General features: G+C 43.1%; 1 protein-coding gene across 5 annotated transcripts in view; it reads right to left on the reverse strand.

Annotated features, from left to right (window-relative positions):
* The window catches only part of sgk3 (serum/glucocorticoid regulated kinase family member 3), a 101107-nt gene that overhangs the window by 52673 nt on the left and 24123 nt on the right, over nt 1-24311 (reverse strand). The window contains exon 1 of one of the 5 annotated variants that reach the window (XM_080194137.1): nt 12050-12175. The exons of the other annotated variants lie outside the window; for them this stretch is intronic. The gene's annotated coding sequence lies outside the window, so the exon portion shown is untranslated. Of the gene's footprint in view, nt 1-12049; nt 12176-24311 lie in introns of those variants that run through there. 5 annotated transcript variants of the gene reach the window in all.

A 24311-nucleotide genomic window follows, 5' to 3' on the forward strand; every position in this document is an offset into this window, starting at 1 on the left:
TGGTCAGAGAGGGAAAAACAGCTTTAAACTAGGATTTGAATGAAGGAAAACTTAGAAATCCAAAGAGAAAAGTTGAGGCAACAGAATACTGTAGCCATGTGGATAAAGTCAAGCTGCTTGGGATAGGAAGGCACAGAGTTTAACTGTAATAGTATACTAGTAAGGGGACAGCACATTACATGCCAGAAATGGTAGTAAATAAACAAATTCATTTAGCTGAATGTGCAGAACATCAGCAATAAGATAAATAAACTAGTGTCACAAATAGAGACATGGCTACAATGTGACTAAGGTTGAGAATTAAATATTCCAAGGTACCAAACATCTTGAAAAGACAGGAAGAATGGCAAAGGAGGAGGGGTAGTCCCGATAATAAAGGATAACATTACGACATTGGTAAGAAAAGATCTTAGCTCAGGAAATCAGTACATAGAATCAGCATGGGTAGAGATTAGACATGGCGAAGGTCAGAGAAAGCTAGTGAGAGTAGTTTATAGGTCCCCTAATACAAATTATACTATTGGACTGAACATTAAATAAGAAATTATTCGAGCTTGCAACGAAACAGCAATGTGATAATTGTGGGGGATTTTCATCATCAGATAGACTAGACCAATAAAATTGGCAAAGGTTGCAGCTCCAATACTGCCGCCCCCCCCCCCCCCCCCGCACCCCCCCACCCCGACCTTCCAAAACCCTTGTTCATACTCCCTGACATGGCGCATCCCCTTTCCTCTCCGACAGCCTCATTGACATCACGCCAGGGTGATGGGCTTGGGTTGGCTATGCCAGCGAGTGACTTGTCCAGGCAGGAGGATGATAATAACTTGCTCTGAGGCAAGCTCTGATGCTGCCCTAATGCAATCAAAGTCTGACACCTGCCTGCCTTTTGACTGCACACATACCCGGGCCCATGTCTGAGGGAGGGTTGGGGGTACCACCGTGCAGCCCAATGCTTAGAGGATGTGGGGTTGTGATGAGGATGGCAGAGGGATTTTAGGCAAATGCTGGGGGGAGAGGAGGCAGGTGACAGGGAGTAGGTCAATATGGACATTCCAGGTGTGACAAACAGGACTGCTGCTAGGACACAGCCTGCAGCTTGAATTACATCATTCATCATGTTCCAGCATTGGGCACCAGTGCTCAGTGTCAGGCTGCGGGCACTGATGCCATGGCTAGTGCATCCCAAGCTGCATTTGAGTTCCTGCTCCTGGGTCGTCTGCCCTCTCAACATAAGAGCATAAGAACATAAGAAATAGGAGCAGGAGTAGGCCATCTAGCCCTTCGAGCCTGCCCTGCCATTCAATAAGATCATGGCTGATCTGAAGTGGCTCAGTTCCACTTTCCCGCTTTCTCCCCATAACCCTTAATTCCCTTGCCTACCAAAAATCTATCTACCCGTGTCTTAAATATATTTAGCGAGGTAGCCTCCACCACTTCAACGGGCAGAGAATTCCAGAGATTCACCACCCTTTGAGTGAAGAAGTTCCTCCTCAACTCCGTTCTAAACTGCGCCCCCCCTTATCTTGAGGCTGTGCCCTCTAGTCCTGCTGTCCTTTCTGAGCGGGAAGAATCTCTCTACCTCTACCCTATCCATTCCCTTATACAATATGTCCCCTTATCTTATACGTCTCTATAAGATCCCCCCTCATCCTTCTAAACTCCAATGAGTACAGACCCAGTCTATTTAGTCTCTCTTCATAGTCCAACCCCCTCATCTCTGGTATCAGCCTAATGAACCTCCTCTGCACTCCCTCCAAGGCCAATATATCCTTGCGCAAGTGCGGCGACCAAAACTGCACAGTACTCCAACTGCAGCCTCACCAGTGCCCTGTACAGTTGCAGCAAGACCGCCCTGCTTTTATATTCTATCCCCCTCGCTATAAAGGCCAGCATCCCATTCGCCTTCTTGATCACCTGCTGCACCTGCAGACTGGGTTTTTGCGACTCATGCACAAGGACCCCCAGGTCCCTCTGCACCGTAGCATGCTGCAGCTTTTTGCCCTCTAAATAGTAATCCCTCCTACTACTATTCCTGCCAAAGTGGATAACCTCACACTTGCTAACATTGTACTCCATCTGCCAGGTCCTCGCCCACTCGCTCAGCCTATCTAGATCCCTCTGCAGACTTTCCACACCCTCCGCACAATTTGCTATTCCACTCATCTTTGTGTCATCAGCAAATTTCGACAACCTACACTCAGCACCCTCCTCCAGATCATCTATATAAATGGTAAATAGCTGAGGCCCCAGCACCAATCCCTGCGGCACTCCACTAGTTACCAACCGCCAATCAGAATAGCACCCATTGATACCAACTCTCTGCCTATTAGACAACCAATCCTCCATCCACACTAACACCTTACCCCCAACTCCAAGCCCCCTAACCTTCTGAAGCAACCTTTTGTGCGGCACCTTATCAAACGCCTTTTGAAAATCGAGAAATACCACATCCACCGGTTCCCTTCTGTCTACCGCACTAGTCACATCCTCTTAGAATTCCAATAAATTTGTCAAACATGACTTCCCCTTAATGAATCCTGCTGCGTCTGCTCTATCAAACAATTCTTCTCTAGGTGCCTCGCTATTTCTTCTTTGATGACGGATTCAAGCATTTTTCCAACAAGGATCCAGGAAAGTTCTCCTCTCCTCCAAGATGTCCAGAAGCCATCCTACCTCTCCCTCCATGAAACAGGTAGCTGGTCTATGTGCTGTTATCCTCATGGCGTGACTGGCTGAGACTGCAGTGGGAGTGTTTAAATAGAGCTTCCCCTTGTCAATGGCACACAGCTACAGCCAGTTTGGGTGAGTCACATGCTGGGGACTCCATAACAGCATGTTTCATGTGGAGGCTCTTTCAGTGCACTAGGTGTGAGGCAATCACGGTCTGCACCACACTGAAAAAAACGGCACGGATCACTCCTGTTTTCGTACCGTTATGACACGTTTTTTTGGGAAAATTGCACCTTATATGTACTGGTTCCCCTATATACCTAATTAATTACATCCTCAAAAAACTCTATATTTGTGAAACACTATTTCCCATGTTTACTTCTAATCTTGCTGCACTTTTTTTAAACTGTACGATTAAGACTTACTTAATAATAGATTCCAGCAGTTTCTGATAACTGATGTCAAACTAACTGGCCTGTAGTTCCTTCTTTTCATGTCCCACCTTTCCTGAATAGCAGTGTTACATTTGTTGACTTGCAATCTGCTGAAGGAGTTCTAGAGTGCAGGAAATTTTGAAAAATCATAGCCGGTGAATTCACTGCCTTTGCAGCTATTCTTGGAAAACTGTAGGCTCTCCATGTCCTGGGGATTTCAGGAATTTTAGTCCTCTTTTAATTCTTAAATGGGATGTAGGCATCGCTGGGAAAGCCAGGGTTTGTTTCCCATCCCTAATTGCCCTTGAAAGCAGTTAAGAGTCAGCCACATTGCTGTGTGTCTGGAGTCACATATTGGACAGACTAGTAAGGACAGCAGATTTCCTTCCTTTAAAGACATTAGTAAATCAAATAGTGAATGATAATCAATGATAGTTTCATGGTCACTATTCCAAGTGTCAAAGAACGCTAGTTAGAGTCGTTTATAAGTCCCCTAACAGTAATTGAACAGAACATTAAATAAGAAATTATTAGAGCTTGCAATGAAAGAGAAATGTAATAATTGTCGGTGACTTTCATCGTCAAATAGACTGGACCAATCAAATTGGCGAAGGTTGTCTGGAATGTGTATGTTAACGCTTTTGTATCAGTTTCCTGGAGCAATACATTGTGAAATCAACTAGGGATAAAGTTATTTTAGATTGGCACTGTAATGTAATATTAAAAGATTCACTGAGAGATACTGATCATAGCACATCATGTTTGAAACTATATGCTTCAACCATGTTCGACTAGAGCAGGACATAGAGGGAGAGATTCTTAGCAGGAGTGCTGAGGGTAAGCAAAGTACTGGTGTTTTATTTATTTATTTCGTTTTTCACGGGGTTTTTTTCAAGGTTTAAAATAAGGGAAGCGGAAGTCAGCCTCAGAGGATACTGAGAGGTTGAGTTTTCTTCTCTCTTTTCAGAAAGTATATTCTTGTTTTTCCCCCAAGAGTTAAAAAAAACAAAATGCCAGGCAAGATGATTAAATGCTCCTCTTGCAGGATGTGGGAAATCAGGGAGACCTCTGGTATCCCTGACAATAACATCTGCAAGAGATGCACCCAGCTGCAGCTGCTAGCAAAACGTGTTAGGGAACTGGAGAAGGAGATTGATGACCTCCGTCTAATTCAGGAGAATGAGAAGTATATAGACAATAGCTTTAGGGAGGTAGTTACACCTAAGCAGCAGAGCACAGGAAACTGGGTTACTGTAAGGAGAGGAAATGGAAATGTGAAAGGACAGGCAGAGCAGGGCACCCCTGTGGCCATTCCCCTCCACAACAGGTGTACTGAATTGGATACTGCTGAGGGGGATGCTTTACCTGGGACAAGCTGCGACAGCCGGAATTCTGATACTGAGTCTGGTTCTGCAGGGGGGAGGAAGAAGAGGAGAGCGGTAGTGATAGGGGACTCGATGGTCAGAGGTATGGACAGGAGGTTCTTGGTTGAGACAGAGACTCCCGCATGGTTTGTTGCCTCCTGGGTGCCAAGGTCAGGGATGTCTCTGATTGCGTGCACGGCGCTCTAAAGCTGTGCTTTAGAGAAGGTGATTAGCCAGATGTCATGGTACACATCGGTACCAATGACGTAGGTAGGAAGAGTGAGGAGGTCCTAAATAGAGAGTATAGAGAGCTTGGAAGGAAGTTAAAAAGCAGGATCCTGAGGGTAGTAATCTCAGGATTGCTACCTGTACTACGTGCCAGTGAGGGTAAGAGCAGGATGCTTGGGCAGATGAACACGTGGCTGAGGAACTGGTGTAGGGGGCAGGGTTTCCGATTCTTGGATCATCGGTACCTCTTCTGGGGCAGGTGGGACCTATACAAGAGAGATGGGTTACACCTAAACTACAAATGGACCAATATACTTGCAGGGAGGTTTGCTAGTGTTATTGGGGAGGCTGTTCTCTGGTAAGGATGTAAATGGAAAGCAGGAGGCCTTCAAAGGAGAAATTTTGAGTGTGCAGAGTTTGTATGTTCCTGTCAGGATTAAAGGCAAAGTAAATAGGAATAAGGAACATTGGTTCTCGAGGGAGATTATAACACTGATTAAGAGGAAGAGAGAGTTGTATGAAATGTGCAGGCAGCAAGGAACAGGTCAGATGCTCAAGGAGTATAAAAAGTACAAGAAGCTACTCAAGAGGGAAATCAGGAGGGCTAAAAGAAAACATGAGGTTGCTTTGGCAGACAGAGTGAAGGAAAATCCAAAGGAGCAAAAGGATAGTGAGGGATAAAATTGGTCCTCTTGAAGACCAGAGTGGTAGACTGTGCATGGAACCAAAAGAGATGGGGGAGATACTAAATGGGTTTTTTGCATCCATATTTACTGAGGAAACGGGCATGGAGTCTACGGAAATAGGGCAAACAGGTAGGGAGGTCATGGAACCTTTACAGATTAAAGGGGAGGAGGTGCTGGCTGTCTTGAGGCAAATCAGAGTGGATAAATCCCCAGGACAGGACAGAGTATTCCCGCGGACCTCGAGAGAGGCTAGTAGTGAACTTGTAGGGGCCCTGGCAGACATATTTAAAATGTCAGTATACACGGGGGAGGTGCTGGATGATTGGAGGGTGGCTCATGTTGTTCTATTGTTTAAAAAAGATTCCAAAATAAATCCAGGAAATTACAGGCCAGTAAGTTTTATGTCGGTGGTGGGCAAGTTATTAGAAGGTGTGATAAGGGATAGGATCTACAAATGTTTGGATAGACAGGGACTTATTAGGGAGAGTCAACATGGCTTTGTGCGTGATTGGTCATACATGACCTATTAGAGTTTTTCGAGGAGATTACCAGGAAAGTGGATGAAGGGAAGGCAGTGGATTTCAGCAAGGCCTTTGACAGGCCTCATGGGAGGTTAGTTAGGAAGGTTCAGTCGCTAGGTATACATGGGGGGGTAGTAAATTAAATTAGACACTGGCTCAATGGAAGAAGCCAGAGGGTTGTGGAGGATTGCTTCTCTGAATGGAGGCCTGTGACTAGTGGTGTGCCACAGGGATCGGTGTTGGGTCCATTGTTGTTTGTCATCTATATCAATGATCTGGATGATAAGTGTGGTAAATTGGATCAGCAAATTTGCTGATGATACAAAGGTTGGAGGTGTCGTGGACAGTGAGGAAGGTTTTCAAAGCTTGCAGAGGGATTTGGACCAACTAGAAAAATGGGCTGAAAAATGGCAAATGGAATTTAATGCAGACCAGTGTGAGGTATTGCACTTTGAAAGGACAAACCAAAGTAGAACATGCAGGGTAAATGGTAGGACTCTGAAGAGTGCAGTTGAACAGAGGGATCTGGGAATACAGGTACAGAATTCCCTAGAAGTGACGTCACAGGTGGAAAGGGTCGTAAAGAGAGCTTTTGGTACATTGGCCTTTATAAATCGGAGTATCGAGTATAAAAGTTGGAGTGTTATGGTAAGGTTGTATAACGCATTGGTGTTGCCGATTCTGGAGTATTGTGTACAGTTGGGGTCACCTAGTTACAGGAAGGATGTAAATAAGGTTGAAAGAGTGCAGAGAAGGTTCACAAGGATGTTGCTGGGACTTGAGAAGCTGAGTTAGAGAGAGAAATTGAATAGGTTAGGACTTTATTCCCTGGAGTGTAGAAGAATGAGGGGAGATTTTGTATAAGATTTTGATGGGTATAGATGGAGTGAATGCAAGCAGACTTTTTCACTGAGGCTAGGGGAGAAAAAAACCACAGGGCATGAGTTAAGGGTGAAAGGAGAAAAGTTTAAAGGGAATATTAGCGAGGGGGCTTCTTCATGCAGAGTGTGGTGGGAGTGTGGAATGAGCTGCCGGATAAAGTAGTAAATGCGGGGTCACTTTTAACATTTAAGAAAAACTTGGACGGATTCATGGATGAGAGGCGTGTGGAGGGATATGGTCCAAGGGCAGGTCAGTGGGACTAGGCAAAAAAATGGTTCAGCACAGACAAGAAGGGCAAAGGGCCTGTTTCTGAGCTGTAATTTTTTATGGTTCTAACCACAAACATCAATCTTAAGTTTAACCAAAACCAGGTATATAGGTATGAATGGAGAGGGAACTAAGTTTGATTGAGTAAATACAGTAAAAAGTATGGCGCTAAATAAATTGTGGAAATGTTTAAACAAATAGAGTTTTTTGAGGATGAAACTAGTTAGGTATATAGAGGAACCAGTACATATAAGGCACAATTTTCCCAAAAACAATACAAGTGTTATAATGGCACAAAAACAGCAATCTGTGCTAGTTTTCTGGTGTGGTGCAGACAGTGATTGCCCCACATTTAGTTCATTGAAAAAGCCTCCACATGAAACATGCTGTTATGGAGTCCCCAGCATGTGACTCACCCAAACAGGCTGCAGCTGTGTGCCATTAACAAGGGGAAGTTCTATTTAAACATTCCCACTGCATTTGCAGCCACTCATGCCAGAAGGATGACAGCACATAGACCTGCCCCCTGTTTCATGGAGGGAGACCTAGGAGGCTTCTGAACATGGAGAGAAGCTTCCTGGATCCCCAAGAGGGCAGATGACTCAGGAGCAAGAACTCAAATGTGGCTTGGGATGGTCATAGCAGTCAGTGCCCATGGCCTGACACTGAACACTGGCGCCCAATACTGGAAGATGACAAATGACCTCATTTGGGCTGCAGGTTGTGGCCATTTGTCTCGTTCTAGCAGCAATCCTGTTTGTTGTGTCTGGAACGTCCTTATCAGTTTACTCCCTGACCCTGTAGCCATCCAACACCTGAACCGTCCCCACCCCCCCCCCCCTCCTCCAGCATCTCCCTCAAATCCCTCTGCCATTCCTCATCCCAACCCCACATCCTCTGAGCATTGGGCCACATGGTGGTATCCCCAAACCTCACTCAGATGTGGGCCCGGGGATCTGTGTGCAGTCAGAAGGCAGGCAGGTGTCAGGGTAGCACAAGGGCAGCATCATAGCTTACCTCACAGCAAGTCATCATCACCCTCCTGCCTGCACAAGTCACTTTCTGGTATAGCCAACCCAAGCCCATCACCCTGGTGTGATGTCAATAAGACTTTTGGAGGAAAGGGAATGCACCATGTCAGGAATTATGGTTGGGGGTTGAGGGGCAGGTTGGGGGTTCAGGGGACTGGGGGAACGGGGGCATCGGGGGGGGGAGAACAGGGGGGAGAAAGGAGGGGAGAAAGGAGGGGAGAACGGGGGGGAGGTAGGAGGGGAGAACGGGGGGGGAGGTAGGAGGGGGATGGATGGGTGGAGGGGGATGGATGGGTGGAGGGGGATGGATGGGTGGAGGGGGATGGATGGGTGGGTGGAGGGGGATGGGTGGGTGGGGTGGGGTGGGGTGGAGGGGAGGGGGATGGGTGGAGGGGGATGGGTAGGGGGGGTGGTGGATGGGTGGGAGCTGCCAGACACCACCCCCTAATTGAGAGTCTTGTGGCAACGAGGGCCTCTCTGGTCCTCCTGTCATACGGAACCCTTGCCGTTGCCTGTCCCCCATCTTCCACATCCTCCTGGTTTGCCTCCTGTCTGGTCCTCCTCCTCCAGAATGTCACCCCATTGCTGCGCCAGGTTGTGGAGCCCACAGCAGACCACCATGCAGGAGACCCTCTGGGGGCTCTACTGCAGAGCACTGGTTGGAGTAGAGCACAGAGTGGTCCAGGCAGTGGAACCATATCTGAGCAGGCTAATGCACCACTCAATGACAATTCAGATAGCAGCATAGACTTCATTATAGCAGGCCTCAGATCAGACCTGCACTCTGATGTCATCAGCCACGACCTCAGCAGGCAGCCCTTGCCCACAACGAGCTATCCCAGCAACCTGATCCTTGAAGACCTCGGGAATATCTGAGTGTCCCAGGATGTAGCTGTCATGCGCACTCCTCAGATAATGTGCCACACCTGCATGATGTCGAGTAGGTGCTCGAACACAATTTGGGCATTCAGGGAGTGGAACCCCTTGCAGTTGATGAAGGGAACTCCCTGATTCCACACAGCACCATGTGTGCTATCTATAGTCCCCTGCACCTGCAGCATATTGGTGACAGCTGCCGAGTCTTTAGCCCACATCTTGTTGGGTTTGGCCCAGGTTGAAATGGATGTCATTTGATGTCTGGGCATAAGTGACCACTCAGATGTGTGTGGGCTGATGACTGGAGATGCCACATGTGATGATACTGTGTCTTTAAGAAATATATTTTAATCATGTTCCTCTGCAGGATGTTTTGAATAGTCCCTGGCATTTTGTCAGCAGCCAGTGTCCTCTATTGCTGAAGCAGTATAACTGGCATCAGTTTTTAAAATCAGAACTAATGCACTGGTCTACTGTTTAGTGTTCCCCTGGGATTGCAGGATAGAGCTTGATTGGGATAGTTGACAGGTCAGGTCATGCGACTGGAAACAGCTCTGCTTAGTTGCTGCTTCAGATGCTGTTTGGAATTGAGAGAAAGCACTGTTTTTTTCTCCTCTCTGGACTTGCAGATTCTGATATCTGAGTATTGCTGCTTTGGAAGTTGCAGAGAGCAATGTATCCTTTTCTATCTCTGAAGTCTGAAAACTGGAAGCTGCTAGAGACTAGGTTTACTTCTGTTTTGCTGTCTTGAAAGATACATCCTTCCCTGAAAACTGCATGTTTGGATTTCAGTGTTAAAGAGCTGAAAAGCTAGAATCACAGGAACAGACTTATTTTAGTGTTAACCTATTCTGAAGATGGTATATGTTTATGGGATATTGCTTTAAATTGGAACAACAGAATTAGCTAGCTATTGAGAATTATACTGTGTCATGTTTAAGCCTTGTAATTGGTAAAGGTTATTCTAATTCTTTTTGTTATAATTCTGTTTGATAAAGCTTCCCAATGGGTCACTTGAATCACATCTGGAGTGAAACATCTTAGCTCACCAATGCCAAAATGAAATGTAAAACTTAGGGTCTAGTCTAACTTCACAAAACACATTGGAGTTTCTGGCCTAGGACACACAACTCCCCGCTCTAGCCCTAAAATGATCCAGTGGTGAAAAGGTTCAGGGTTGCCGTGACATTCACAGCCACCGGGGGTGGGTGTCCTCCTCCAAGAGGTACCAGATCTGAGGGGATGTGACACAGGTACTGTCTCCTTTCTAAGGTGGAGTTTTTGATGGCACACTGTGGAAAGTTATAAAACAAAGATCTTGGAGTACATAACTCCTTGAAAGTGGAGTCACAGGTGGACAAAGTAGTGAAGGCGGCATTCGGCATGCTTGACTTCATCGGTCAGAACACTGAATACAGGAATTGGGACGTCTTGTTGAAGTTGTACAAGACATTGGTACGGCCACACTTGGAACACTGTATAGAGTTCAGGTCACCCTATTATAGGAAGGATATTATTAAACTAGGAAGGGTGCCAAAAAGGTTTACTTGGATGCTACTGGGGTTTGATGGTTTGGATTATAAGGAGAGGCTGGATAGACTGGGACTTTTCTCCCCAAGAGTGTAGGAGGTTTAGGGGTGGTATCAGCGACGTCTATAAAATAACGAGGGCATAGATCAACATCTTTTTCCAAAGGTAGGAAAGTCTAAAACTAAAGAACATAGGTTTAAGGTGAGAGGGGAGAGATACAAAACGGTCCAGGAGGGCAATTTTTTTTCATATAGGGGGTCGGCAGTGTCTGGAATAAGCTGCCAGAGATAATTGTAGAGGCAGGTACAATTTTGTCTTTTAAAAAGCATTTAGACAGTTACATGGGTAAGATTATGGGTCAAATATGGGCAATTGGGACTAGCTTAAATGGTGAAAATTGGGGGTATGGACAAGTGAACCTCTATGGCAGATCATTGTAGGATATTCAAATTTTGTACAGCCACGGTCTCCATTTCCATCGTCTTCTGGCCTCCTCCTCGAGGTGATGGATGGCCAGGTCCTTACCCTGACTATTGGCCCCTGTTCTGGTGCAGCCTCCAGACTTGTTGCAGGCAGCAACATCTGTTAGACGCCACAACAGTAACAACAATTACTGTCAGCTCTGCTGGCTCAATACCAACTTCATGCTTCCGCTTGGGGCAACAGGCCTCAAGATTATCCATTTCAGGCCCCTAATCCCTCCCAGCACCCCTTGTCCCCTTGAGTCTGGCTGTTGACAGCCAACATCATCCCTGGTGCCATGCACCACCTCAATTGGCTCATGACCATTTCCACATTATTGCCTCTATAGCCACAGGCACTGCCCATGGTCCCTCATGGTCTCCATTAGCATCCCGCATGACTGTACCCTCTCTTCTGCACACTGCATGGTTGCTGGCGTGAGACGCAAAGTACCCATCTGGATGCTCCCCCAATGCAGATACATACCTCTGATGCCACAGACTATTGGTGGCAGCATGAGGCAGACTGGGGTCAGTGCTCTGGCACTCACAGAGCATAAGGGTGGCTGTGAGAAGGTCCTCATTGAAGAACCCATGACGCATTGACCTGCATGCCTCCACTTGGTGCAACCTAGCTTCCAGAAATAGTGTGCAGTTCAGACAGATGGTGGAGAAACACCATCTTGACTTTCATGTGATGGGTGCCCATTGTAGGGAGCACAGTAGCATTTATAGACTATGCAGAGCTATGTTAACACCTGCCAAGCTCCCCTGAGTGGGGTGACAGCTACCAGACCTGAGGCTTGTAGATGTTACTGGGGCCTGGCATGAAACATCCACAACAAACCACAGAGCCCTTCCAGGTGACAGGTGACAGGTGACAGATGCAGCAGTAGTAGGATTGGACTTGACCTCATATGGAACCGTTCAGAAGTTTTTCTGCAGGCAAGGAGAGACAGCGCCACACAAACTCCAACCTAGTAGCTTTCCCGATCTGAAGACCCCTGGCCCAACCTGACTGTCCCCAAGCCCCGCACCATAGCAGTGGCTGACCTGCTTGCTTGCACCCTGGAGGTTGGTGTTAAGTGGTACTCACCTCCTTGCTTACTCTTGCAACTGTTGCACTTGAAACACACAGAGGGACCAGTAGTGATTCACATCTGCGTGACATCCCACCAGAGAAATGGGAAAATTCCAGCCAGTGTGTGCAAGTTTCCTCTCCCTATTTAAGGAAAGGCATATTTGACTTACAGGCAGTACATCAAAAGTTTGTTAGATTGATCCCTGGCACAAGAAGATTGTCCTTGGATGAGATGTTGAGCAAATTAGGTCTTTTCATTCTGGAGTCTTTAAAAAAAAAGTCTCCTGGCTGGGGAATCTAGAACAAGGAGCATATAATCTAAGGATAAAGGGTTGATCATTTTGGACGAAGGTGAAAAGTTATCATTGGAATTCTCTGCCTTAGTGGGTTGTGGATATTCCAGCGTTGAATATATTTAAGACTGAGATGGTTACATTTTTAGTCTCCCAGGGAATAAAGAGGTATGGGAGTGGCAGAAAAATGGAGTTTAAGCCCAACATCACCCACAAACACATTAAATAATAGAGCAGGCTTCATGGGCCAAATGTTCTTCTCCTGTTCCTATTTCTTAGGGTGTGTTCTTACCTCATTAGTCTAAGTGAATGGTTATAGCAAATATGTAGTATTTATTAGTATGTGAATCAAATACCATGTGCCATCAAATTTAATTTCAAGTAAATTCATAGAATTGTGTAATAGATAGCTGAGAATTTTGTTCTTGCTTGATGTGTTAAGGCAACAGTTAACTTGTTCATTATGAATCAAGGTGCAATGCTTGCAGAGAAAATTCTTTTATATAATTTTGTTTCCAATTTTCCTCTCCTTTTCCATGCCAACATAGCCAGAGGGAAAATAGCTGGGAACAGGATATAATTATTCTTATGGCTATGCAACACCATGGCCAAATATCAACACTGAGCCAGGGTGGGGTACAAAAACATTCTACACAAGAGAAAACACATTCTTTGCGTGACTTCAACATGACCAAATGATAAGGTTGTCAGAACTTGCCTTGCATTTTCCAACGTCAAGGAAATATTGGAAATGCCACTTCATAAAAAGAGTACATTTTTAAAAAACGTACTTCAACATTTACTCCCTTCACTAACAATGCACAGTTGCAGAGTGTATACCATTTACAAGATGCACTGCAGCACCTTCCAAACCTGACCTCTATCTGGAAGAGAAGGACAGCAGGTGCATGTGACCACTACCACCTACAAATTCACCTCCAAGCCACACACCATCCTGACTTGGAACGATATTGTTGTTTCTTAACTGTCGCTGGGTTAAAATCCTGGAACTTCCTTCCCAAAAGCCGGCACCAGACTACATCGGTTCAGGAAGGCAGCTCACGGCACCTTCTCAAGGGCAATTAGGGATAAGAAACAAATATAGGCAGAGCTAATGGAGCTCACATCTTGCTTTTAAAAAAAAGTAAAAACATGCTGCATTTTTTAAAAATAATGATTATTACTCCTAACATATAGCACTTGGGAGGCTCAGGCTAGCTTACTTTTTTGCACCCTAAGTTTTTCTCAAAGGCTTGATGCAATTACCCTTGTAGTTTGGGTGAGGGGTGTATAGTGCCTATTCTTTTAGATTTACCTGCAATAGTTTTATTATTGTCTCAAATCAATAAAGAATAATATATTAGGACAAAGTAAAACAGTTGGTACTTATCTACTACTCTTTAAAGACCTAAGGCATTGCAACATTGTAAGAGTTCAAATTTTGGGGAAAAAGAATGTGTTGGCCATTAAAAGAAGGTTTCTGGTCCCCAGGCATTTTGCCTGTTTGGATGGAGATACAGTCCCTCCCTTCCCTTCCCTCCCCTCCCCTCCTCCACAACCCCACCAGCTCAATGCAACACCACCCCACAAAGTGCATGGTTCAGTTGAAACCCCTCTGCCTTTTCACTTCCAAGCTCTTGTCATTTGATAATAAGACTGACTTAAAATCCTTTGGCCTGATGTCTACTGCAAAATTAATCTTGGATCTGGTGCTATGTAATGAGGCGGGTAGAATTAGGGAACTTGCGGTGAAGGATCCTCTTGGGGAGAGTGATCATTGTATGGTGGAGTTTCTGGTGCAGGTGGAGGAGGAGAAAGTGGGTTCCCGGACACGCGTCCTTTGTTTGAACAGAGGGGAGTACGGTAGGATGAGAGAAGAATTGGCAAATGTGGACTGGGGGAGCGCGTTGGAAGGTAGGTCTGCTGAGGAGCAGTGGAGGATCTTTAAGGAGATCTTTCTTGGTGCTCAGCAGAAATTTATTCCGATGGTCAAAAAGGACCGTAGGAGGAGAGGTAATAAGCCGTGGATAACGAAGGAGGTGAAGGAAAGTGTTAAATTAAAAGCGCAGGCATTTAGAGTAGCTAAGAGTAGTGGGCGAGAAGAGGATTGGGAGAGGTTTAAATGTCAACAAAGATTGACAAAGAAGTTGATAAAGAAGGGTAGGAGAAACTATGAAGCTGGGCTAGCGCTTAATATAGAAAAGGATAGCAAGAGTTTTTATAAATATATAAAAAGGAAGAGGCTGGCTAGGGTGAACGTTGGTCCCTTAGAGGATGAGAAGGGGGACTTAGTGGTTGGGGATGGGGAAATGGCTGAGGTCTTGAATAACTTTTTTGTTTCAGTCTTCACGGAGGAGGACGTGAATAATTTGCCGGATGTTAGAGATGGAAAGGTGGTCGGACTGAAGGGTCTCGATGACATTACTGTTACTAGAGAGGTGGTGCTCGACAGACTGGAGGGGCTGATTGTGGACAAGTCCCCAGGACTGGATGGAATGCATCCGAGGGTCCTGAAAGAAATGGCGGAGGTGATAGTGGATGCCTTGGTGGTTATTTTCCAGACGTCGCTGGATTCTGGGGAAGTGCCGGAAGATTGGAAAACGGCTAATGTTACGCTGTTGTTTAAGAAGGGTGCCAGGCAAAAGGCAGGGCCTGTTAGTTTAACGTCTGTTGTAGGTAAAATGTTAGAATCCGTCATCAAGGAGGAAATAGCGAGGCATCTTGAGGGGGACTGCTTGATAGAGCAGACGCAGCACAGTTTCATTAAAGGGAAGTCGTGTCTGACAAATTTACTGGAGTTCTATGAGGATGTGTCTAGGGCGGTGGATAGAGGAGAGCCGGTGGATGTGGTCTTTCTTGATTTTCAGAAGGCGTTTGACAAGGTACCTCACAAGAGGTTATTGCAGAAGGTCAGGGGGCATGGAGTTGGGGGTAGGGTGTTAGCGTGGATAGAGGACTGGTTGTCAAATAGGAGGCAGAGAGTGGGGGGTCAATGGGTGCTATTCGGATTGGCGGATGGTGACTAGTGGAGTGCCCCGGGGTCGGTGCTGGGGCCTCAGCTATTTACCATTTATATAGATGATCTGGAGGAGGGAACCGAGTGTAGGGTGTCGAAATTTGCTGACGACACCAAAATTGGTGGAAAGGCAAATTGTGAGGAGGGTGGTGAGAGTCTACAGAAGGATCTAGATAGGCTGGGCGAATGGGCCAGGAAATGGCAAATGGAATTTAATGTTGGCAAGTGCGAGGTGGTCCACTTCGGTAGGAATAATGGTAGGAAGGATTATTACTTACGTGGAGAAAAACTGCAGCAGGCGACGGTGCAGAGGGACCTCGGGGTCCTTGTGCATGAGTCGCAAAAACCCAGCTTGCAGGTGCAGCAGGTGGTCAGGAAGGCGAATGTGATGCTGGCCTTCATCGCGAGGGGGATTGAATATAAAAGTAGGGAGGTCTTGCTGCGGCTGTATAGGGCATTGGTGAGGCCGCAGCTGGAGTACTGTGTGCAGTTTTGGGCGCCGTACTTACGCAAGGATATTTTGGCCTTCGAGGGAGTGCAGAGGAGGTTTACTAGGCTGATGCCGGAGTTGAGGGGCTTGAGCTATGAGGAGAGGCTGAATAAATTAGAGTTAGAGTTTAGAAGAATGAGGGGAGATCTCATTGAGACGTATAAGATGATGAATGGGATGGATAGGATAGAGGTAGAGAGACTCTTCCCGCTCAGAAAGGATAGCAGGACTAGGGGGCACAGCCTCAAGATAAAGGGGGGGCGGTTTAGAACAGAGTTGAGGAGGAACTTCTTCACTCAAAGGGTGGTGACTCTCTGGAATTCTCTGCCCGTTGAAGTGGTGGAGGCTACCTCGCTAAATATTTTTAGGACGTGAGTTGATGGGTTTTTGATAAGAGAGGGGATTAAGGGTTATGGGGAGAGGGCGGGAATGTGGAACTGAGCCACGACAGATCAGCCATGATCTTATTGAATGGCGGGGCAGGCTCAAAGGGCTAGTTGGCCTACTCCTGCTCCTATTTCTTATGTTCTTATGAGTGTAGCACTTCACATGAAGGCAGAGATACTTATATCAATGCCAGGATTAACCAAGCGTGACTGCTGTTCTCACCACCTCTAGAGCCCTGAGGCAACTGAAGCTATAGATCTGAAAAAAATGTGAGGTGTTTGACAGCACAGAGCACAGCTGATTTTTGAATAAAGTTTTGGTCATGAAATAAAAAGGACAGCATTGGTTGAAAGACAGGAAGCTGACTGTAGTGGTTAAAGGATTATATTAGTCTGGAGGAAAGTTTGTTTGTCGCAGAGTTCCAGAGGTCAGTATTGGGACCTTTGTTTTTTCTGTTATACATTAGTCACAGATGTTGGTGTCCAGCAGACAATTTCAAAGTTTGGGGACGATGCTAAATTTAGAAACACAGTGAACAGTGAGGAGAATAGTGAGGAACGTCAGAACGATTGTGAAATAGCTGGACAAGTGGCAGATGATGCAGATTTCAATGCAGAGAGATGCACAGTGATTTATTTTGATAGGAAGAATATGGAGACATGATGTAAATAAAGGGCATGATTTTAAACAGGGTGCAGGAGAGGGACATTGGTGATTATGTGTGTAAGTTATTGAAGGTGGCAGAGCAGATGAGAGTGCAGTTTATAAAACAAAGTTTTATTAATAGTGACATACAGTAAAAGAGCAAGGAGGTTATGTTGAACTTATAGAAGACATGAGCTTAGCCTAAGCTGGAGTCTTGTGTCCAGTTCAGTGTGCTGCACTTGAGTAAGGATGTTAATTCACTGGAGAAAGTGCAGAAAAGATTCATAAGAATGGTTCCACAGATGAGTAACCTCAGTTATGAAGTTAGATTGGAGAAGTTGGGACTGGTTTCCTTGGGGAAGAGAAGACAGAGGAGATTTGGTAGGAGTATTCAATATCCTGAGAGGTTAGGACAGTGTAGATAGGGAGAAACTATTCCAAATCGTGAAATCATTGAGAATGAGAGGGCATATGTTGATACAAGAAGCAGAAACAGCAGGAGGAAAAACGTTTTCATGCAGCGAGTGATGGAATGCACTGATGGTGTGATGGACGTCAGTCCAAAAGGGAATTTGACATATCTGAAAGGGAAAAATATACAGCGTAGGAATCTACATGGTTGCTGGGAAATGGAGGGAGAATGGCACTACATGAGACCAGTGCAGAATGGCATACTTTGAGCTGTAACAATTCTGTGATTTTGTGAAGAGCGCTATTGAAGCAAAAATAAATCTGAATCATTTCATACTGCACTTGGCACTTTGCTGCAAATTTCAGCCTGTGTGTACATAGGTTAATTACATGATTTCCTGCATGTCTTGCATCAAGCAGCATCAATATTTTAACCAGACAGATGTAGAAAATTTTAAATATCAGAACCAAACCATTCTACTCCAGAAGAATGAATGTATATATCCCACTTTATCTCCTTTATTAATTGTGACTACATACATATCTATGCTCAATGAACTTTGCAAGATCAGGACACTTTGAACAATAATTCAATATTTTTATCTGCATTATTCTTTTTGATATGCATTTCATGTAAAACTTCACGTCTTTATTCATACCAAAATCTGATCCTACCCTTGAAAACAAGCATCTTTTCATTGTGTAAAGCAAACCCTGTCAACTAAAATCCCTATAATTCAAACCCCTTCTATGAATAGTGTAGCCCATCTACTAAGCCTTGTTCAACCTAAAAATTCAATTTCCTTCATCTACAGTCCAACTAAAGATAAATTAATCCTATATGAATATACAATTCTTTAAAGTGTGCATTAGTTTTTGACATGTGCCTCAATACCACTGTTAGTTACAGCTTACTAGATCAACTGATGAGAATCTGCCTTCAAAATAAGAATTAATGGTGATACATTATTTACGGATGAATAGTAAAAGGTTGCTGGCAAGAAGGTGCACAGCTAAATAGGAATATCTAAACATTACGGGTTGTGGCACTTCACTGTTAGTGTCAGGCAAGTGACATCTCACCTTAGCTGTCCAATTTGCTTCTTTCAAGAACTTGCTTTACTTGCTATTAAACTCACTGTCCTGTCGTTATACCTGCAAGCATCATTTAAACACTGGAAAACGTTATTGACTGCCAATCAACCTTTTGACACTGAAAATTAATTTTACAAGTGTGGGTTCACATTCTTTCAAGTTTGAATATTTCAGAGAGGTTTTTTAAAATGTCAAAATTATTGTTTAATCATCCTTTCCTTCTCTTTATTTCCCTAGTCATACCTGATTCAATATTGAATTCACTCTATCCTCTTTTCCAATTTTTAAATCTCACTGTTAAGACATGCCCTGTTGGTTGTCCTGTTCGCTTTTGTTCAATATGCCCCATTTCTCTTGCTGCACTGTTATCAATTTGAACTTTCAGCAACTTTGCAGATATTTTGTTTAAAGTTGGATGGTGCAGGTTAATCTAAATAATAGCAGACACCAAGATGTCCTGCTCTTGCAAATTCTGGTCCAATATGCTTTTCCACATCCACTCAAATTTTCATTTAATACATTAGTAACCATGGCTTTTATAATTGTTAGGCAAAATATCCTAAAATCAACTTCATAGTGGTTGGTCTATTTGAGTCAGCAGAATTTTTGCCAACAGGAGCATGTGCAGTAGCTGACCTATTAATCACTAGGCTTACTTAACGTTTTGGCCAAAGTGAAAGAATGAATGTGCACTTATGTAACATCTTTTCACATTCACATTTGGACATTGCAAAATGCTATATTACCAATTAAAATTTTCACTTGTGTAACGTAAGGTCCTATGAACAGCAATGAGATAAATAACCAACTCATGTTTTTGGTATTGTTTAATACATCAGAGTGCAGATGGCTACCCTGGTTTAACACTCCAATTGAAAAAGAGCACCTCCAACATTGCAGCACTCCTTCAGAACTGCACTGAAGTGTCAGCTTAGATTATGTGAAGTCTCCAGAGTGGGACTTGAATTCACAATCTCCCTATTCAGCTGAAACTTCTATCCTTGAACCAAGGCCAGCATTCTGATGAAGGAGCAGTGCTCTGAAAGCTCATGATTCTAAATAAACCTGTTGGACTTTAACCTGGTGGTGTGAGACTTCTTACAGCATACTATGAACCATGATATAAAAACAGAAAATGCTGGAAATACTTAACAGATCTGGCAGCATTCGTGGAAAGAGAAAGAGTTAACATTTTTAAATTGAATATGACTCTTCAGAACTCAAGGTATGTATTTGTCATAATTTTTAAAAACACACACAAATTTTAGTATTGTTAAAACATTTATTTTGTATTTAATAATATGAAAGAACTTGTATTTAGATAATGCATTAACCTTTTCTATTGCACGTTTTCAATTGCTTTGGAAATCCAAATAATCTACATTTGCTAGTTCTACTTCATCTACCTTATTAGTTACATCCTCTAAAAACTCTTACATTTCTGAAACAATATTTCCTTTTTGGAAAATCTTGTCCGGTCATATTCTGAGTCCATTGTGAAGACTGCCTTAATAATAGATTCCAACACTTCCCCAATGACTGATGTCAGAATAACTGGCTTGTAGCTTGTTGTTTTTTCTTCCCTCCCTCTGTTGCAAAGCAGCATTTTATTTCTTAACTTGTAGTCTGCTGGATCATTCTAGAATCTAGGGAATTTTATTAATCATAACCAGCATATCCATTGACTCTGCAACTATCCCTTTTAGAATCCAAGATGCAGGCCATAAGATCCTGGAAAGTTGTCAGATTTTAATTACTTCAATTTCCTCACTGTTGTTAGCCTAGGCTATACTCTTATTCTGGTACCTAACGGACATCTTCTTCTGAACAAATTTCTCAATTTGTGCTGTTACCTCATTCCCCACCTGTCTTTGATTCTGAGTGGCCAATATTTATTTTAACTACTCTCTTCCTTTTTACATACTTGTAGAGCTCTTGCATTCTATTAATATCTTCCTGACCAGTTTACTCTCATTCTACGTTTTCTCTTTTTAATCAACTTTTTAGCAGTTCTTTGCTCTTTTCAAAAACACTCCAAATCGTCAGGCTTTTAATCTAATACTGTCCTAAACTTCAAGTAAGCTATAGTTTGATCTTGCTGAGTTTTTGTTGTTGAACAAAAATGTATTTCATTGATATTTTAAACTATTTATTCACTATTACTATTTCCTACTATTCATTTACTTCTAAACATTTTAATCTATTTACCTAATCAACCTTGGCCACCTCTCCCTTCATTCCTATATAATTCAGCTTAAAATTTTTGTTTGTCATTGGATTGGAATATATCACCATCAAACTTAACTTGGAATTCAGTTGTATTTTGATCATTAATTTCCCCAAAGGATCTTTTACTTTGCCGTTACTAATTAGTCCTGCCTCATTGCACAATAGTAGATCTAAAATAGATTTATTTTCAGTTGGTTCCATGACAAATTGCTCCAGGTTATTATAAAGAAAGCATCCCACAAACAAATCTTTGATTCAACCTTTGCCAATTTGATTTGTTTAGTCTGCATGAAAATTAAAGTCTCCACAATTGTTGCACTGCCTTTGCTTCAACTCCAATATTTTTCTTGTTTAATGTTCTGCTCAATTGTTTCACGACCTTTTGGGGACTTGTAAACTATTCCTGCCAGTGTTCTCTGGCTCTTGGTATTTCTAATCACCATGCATACTACTGATTCTATTTCCTGATCCTCTGAGCGAAGATCCTTTCGCATTATTGTCCTTAAATCAGTCTTTATCAGGGCTACCCCTTTTCCATTCTGTTTGTCTTTTTGGAGTATTGAAAATCCTGGAATATTTATTTCCCACACTTGGTCATTTTGTAACGTGTGGGATTTTAGCCTCGCTTGGGCAAGATTCCCGCTTGAGGTGAACAGATTTCTGTTCAGAGAATCTGAGTGGTAGGGTTTTGGCCCATAACTCTGTAATGGTGATTAGATTTAAACCATTTCTCAATTTGTGCCACTAGCTCCTCTGTCTTGTGGAAAATGCCTTAATTATGTTTTACTATTCTCCGCATGAACCGTACTTGATGTTCCTCTAGCTTCAGAAGCACATTACAACATGCTAATGACAATAAGTAATCAATAATTGGAAACTACAGAATAGTGAAATAAACTCAAAGTAATTTGGGAACCTAGGAACAGGAGCAGGCCATTTAGCCTTTTGAGCCTGTTCCACCATTCCACGAGATCATGTCTGATCTGCAACATAATTCCATATACCACTTTTGCCATATTCTGTAATATTTTCAAGAGTTACAGTCCAATTTTATATATCCTACTAAGCCATATTAAAAGCTATCTTAAATGAACAGGTACATTCTTTGGTTCCTCTGATTTACCCTATCAAATTTAAACCTAAAACTCTACAGGACACAACGAGACCAGGGGTATATGAAGAGACTTCATAATGAAAAGGGAACAAATCACCACAATAGAAGAACCATCAGTAATGAAAAAAATAAAACCTAGATTGTAAACAGTTTCTAAGCAAAACCCCACATAAAATATTAGTTACAAGTAGGTTTACATTAACACTGCAATGAAGCTACTGTGAAAATCCCCTAGTCGTCACACTCCAGTGCCTGTTTGGGTACACTGAGGGAGAATTTAGCATGGCAAATGCACCTAACCAGCACGTCTTTCAGACTGTGGGAGGAAACTGGAGCACCCGGAGGAAACCCACACAGGCGTGGGCAGAAAGTGCAGACTGTGCACAGACAGTGACCTGAGGCATTGTGAGGCAGCAGTGCTAACCACTGTGCCACCATGCTGAAACTGAAGAGTTTGGCATACTTTTTATGCTGATTTAAAAGAGCTACAATGTTCAAACAGGATATCAGTGAGCATACTTCCTTTTTATGCCAGCATCAAGGAGTTGGGGGGAGGGGACATGAAAATAATGTATCCAGTATTATGTAACAGAGGGTTTTCCACCAAGCTGAGTCACTTACTCTCCTTACTGCCAAGAAAAAGTGACTCACTGCTGATTTCAAAAGAACTGTACGGGAGATAAAACATTGCAGCAATTCTGCACATCACTCATACAGGTTACTTAATTTAGTATAATGTATGTGGATCATTTTGATAAATTTTCACTTGGTTGATTTCCCCCTTCCTTCTTTACACTATATTCTACAGCAAACTGAATCTATTCTGCTACATTAAAAGTTAATTTTATCCTATCTAATGCATTTTCTTTTGCACCAAGTAACAGTCTGCAGAAGCTAGACCAGAGACATTGCACATGAAAATGCAACAGTGCATGAATAAAACAGATGTACTCTAAGTCCCTAGTTATTAAACACAAAAGCACCACTAATCTTATTGATAGAAGCTAAGAGTACAAGAAAAAAAGAAACATTGGGTGGGGATTGATTACACAACATGCCGCGAAGCAGGATCTTCTGATGCCACTGTTGTCAACAGGGTCTCCTGTTCAATGCATCCCTCGCCGCTGAGCAACCCGGTGCGAGGATGAGCCATCAGTGGGGCTGGAAGGTCCCACAGGCGTGAATGGCCAGAAAGTTCCACCAATGATAAAGTTAACAAGGCAATAGTTAGGCCTACATTAAGAACACAGTATGCAGTTTTGTGAAAGTGCATGAAAACCATGGATAGCATGATGTGTTGATACTGTGTATATCAGAATAATGGCAATATGTAGTGATGACAAAATATTTCAAAGACTGGGTACATCAGCCAATTTTGGTCAGAAAAACTGTAAGGGTGAATACTGAATTAATATTTCCTCTAGTTAATGCCAAGAAGTCATGAATTTAAAATTACAACCAAGACAGCGAGGAATAGGGTTAGAAGATATTTCTTGATGGCATTGAGCTGCTGGAAGATGAAATCTATTTCTGCAAAAAGAGGGTTGAGGCAGAGATGACTTCTCTGAAAGGGAAAATCCGATAAATGTTCGGAACAGAGGGAGATGTAGGGCTACGTGAGTAAAACTAGATTTGGACCAGTGCTGTATCGGAAATAGCTCGTTGATAATGATGAGCATGATTAGATGTGATTTTATAGGTTCTCGGCTTATTCTCTAAAATTCACAATTTTATGCAAAGTGAATTTGATTTATTTTCCTCATACTAAAAATTTCTTTTAGTTACTTATCTGCGGCAGCAATAAAATCTATAAGCATGTAATAGATTTGTGATTTTAATAAGTACTTAAAATATTATTTATTACATCCCAATGAAACTCAGCAATAAAAGAATGAATCAGCACCCAAATTATGTCTTAATGCAAAGTGCTAAAGTTAACAGCAAAAAGGAAAAATAAGGCTATAGTTATTGTCCTTGTTAGCTTGAGTGTTCAAAAAGAAATTGTGTAATCTCAATCTACACACCATAGCTAAAAAAACTGCTACAATGATCATTAAACTGGCAATGTCAGTCAAGGTCACTTGATTGAAAAGGGAAGAATTCAATTTGGCACAACAGAGGTGTTCTCATAAAGCTGAATACAGGATGCAATTGGCATTTCAGCCTTTAAATGGTTTAAACCAGTGGCATTGTCTTTGTTCCATTCATAAATACTATTAAATCTCCCGGGTAGAACAAAACAAACAGTTGATAACTGATCTGCTAATTTGATGTTTACAAAGAACATGATACCACAGTGGCAAAACCAGTGTATTGTAAATGTAATTCATTACATTATCATTTGTCTGTGTTGTAAAAACAGCAAACTATGCAATTCATGTAAATAACTGTTTCAATATTAAATATGATGTGGAGATACCGAGGTTGGACTGGGGTGGGCACAGTAAGAAATCTCACAATGCCACTTTAAAGTTCAACAGGTTTATTTGGTAGCACAAGCTTTCAGGGTGCTGCTCCTACATCAGGTGAGTGGCAAGTTGGGTTTACAAACAGGGCATATATAGACACAGACTCAGTAACAAGATAATGGTTGGAAT

Source organism: Carcharhinus amblyrhynchos, chromosome 8 (assembly GCF_965287045.1).
Source record: "Carcharhinus amblyrhynchos chromosome 8, sCarAmb.v2.hapA, whole genome shotgun sequence".
Taxonomy (NCBI): domain Eukaryota; kingdom Metazoa; phylum Chordata; class Chondrichthyes; order Carcharhiniformes; family Carcharhinidae; genus Carcharhinus; species Carcharhinus amblyrhynchos.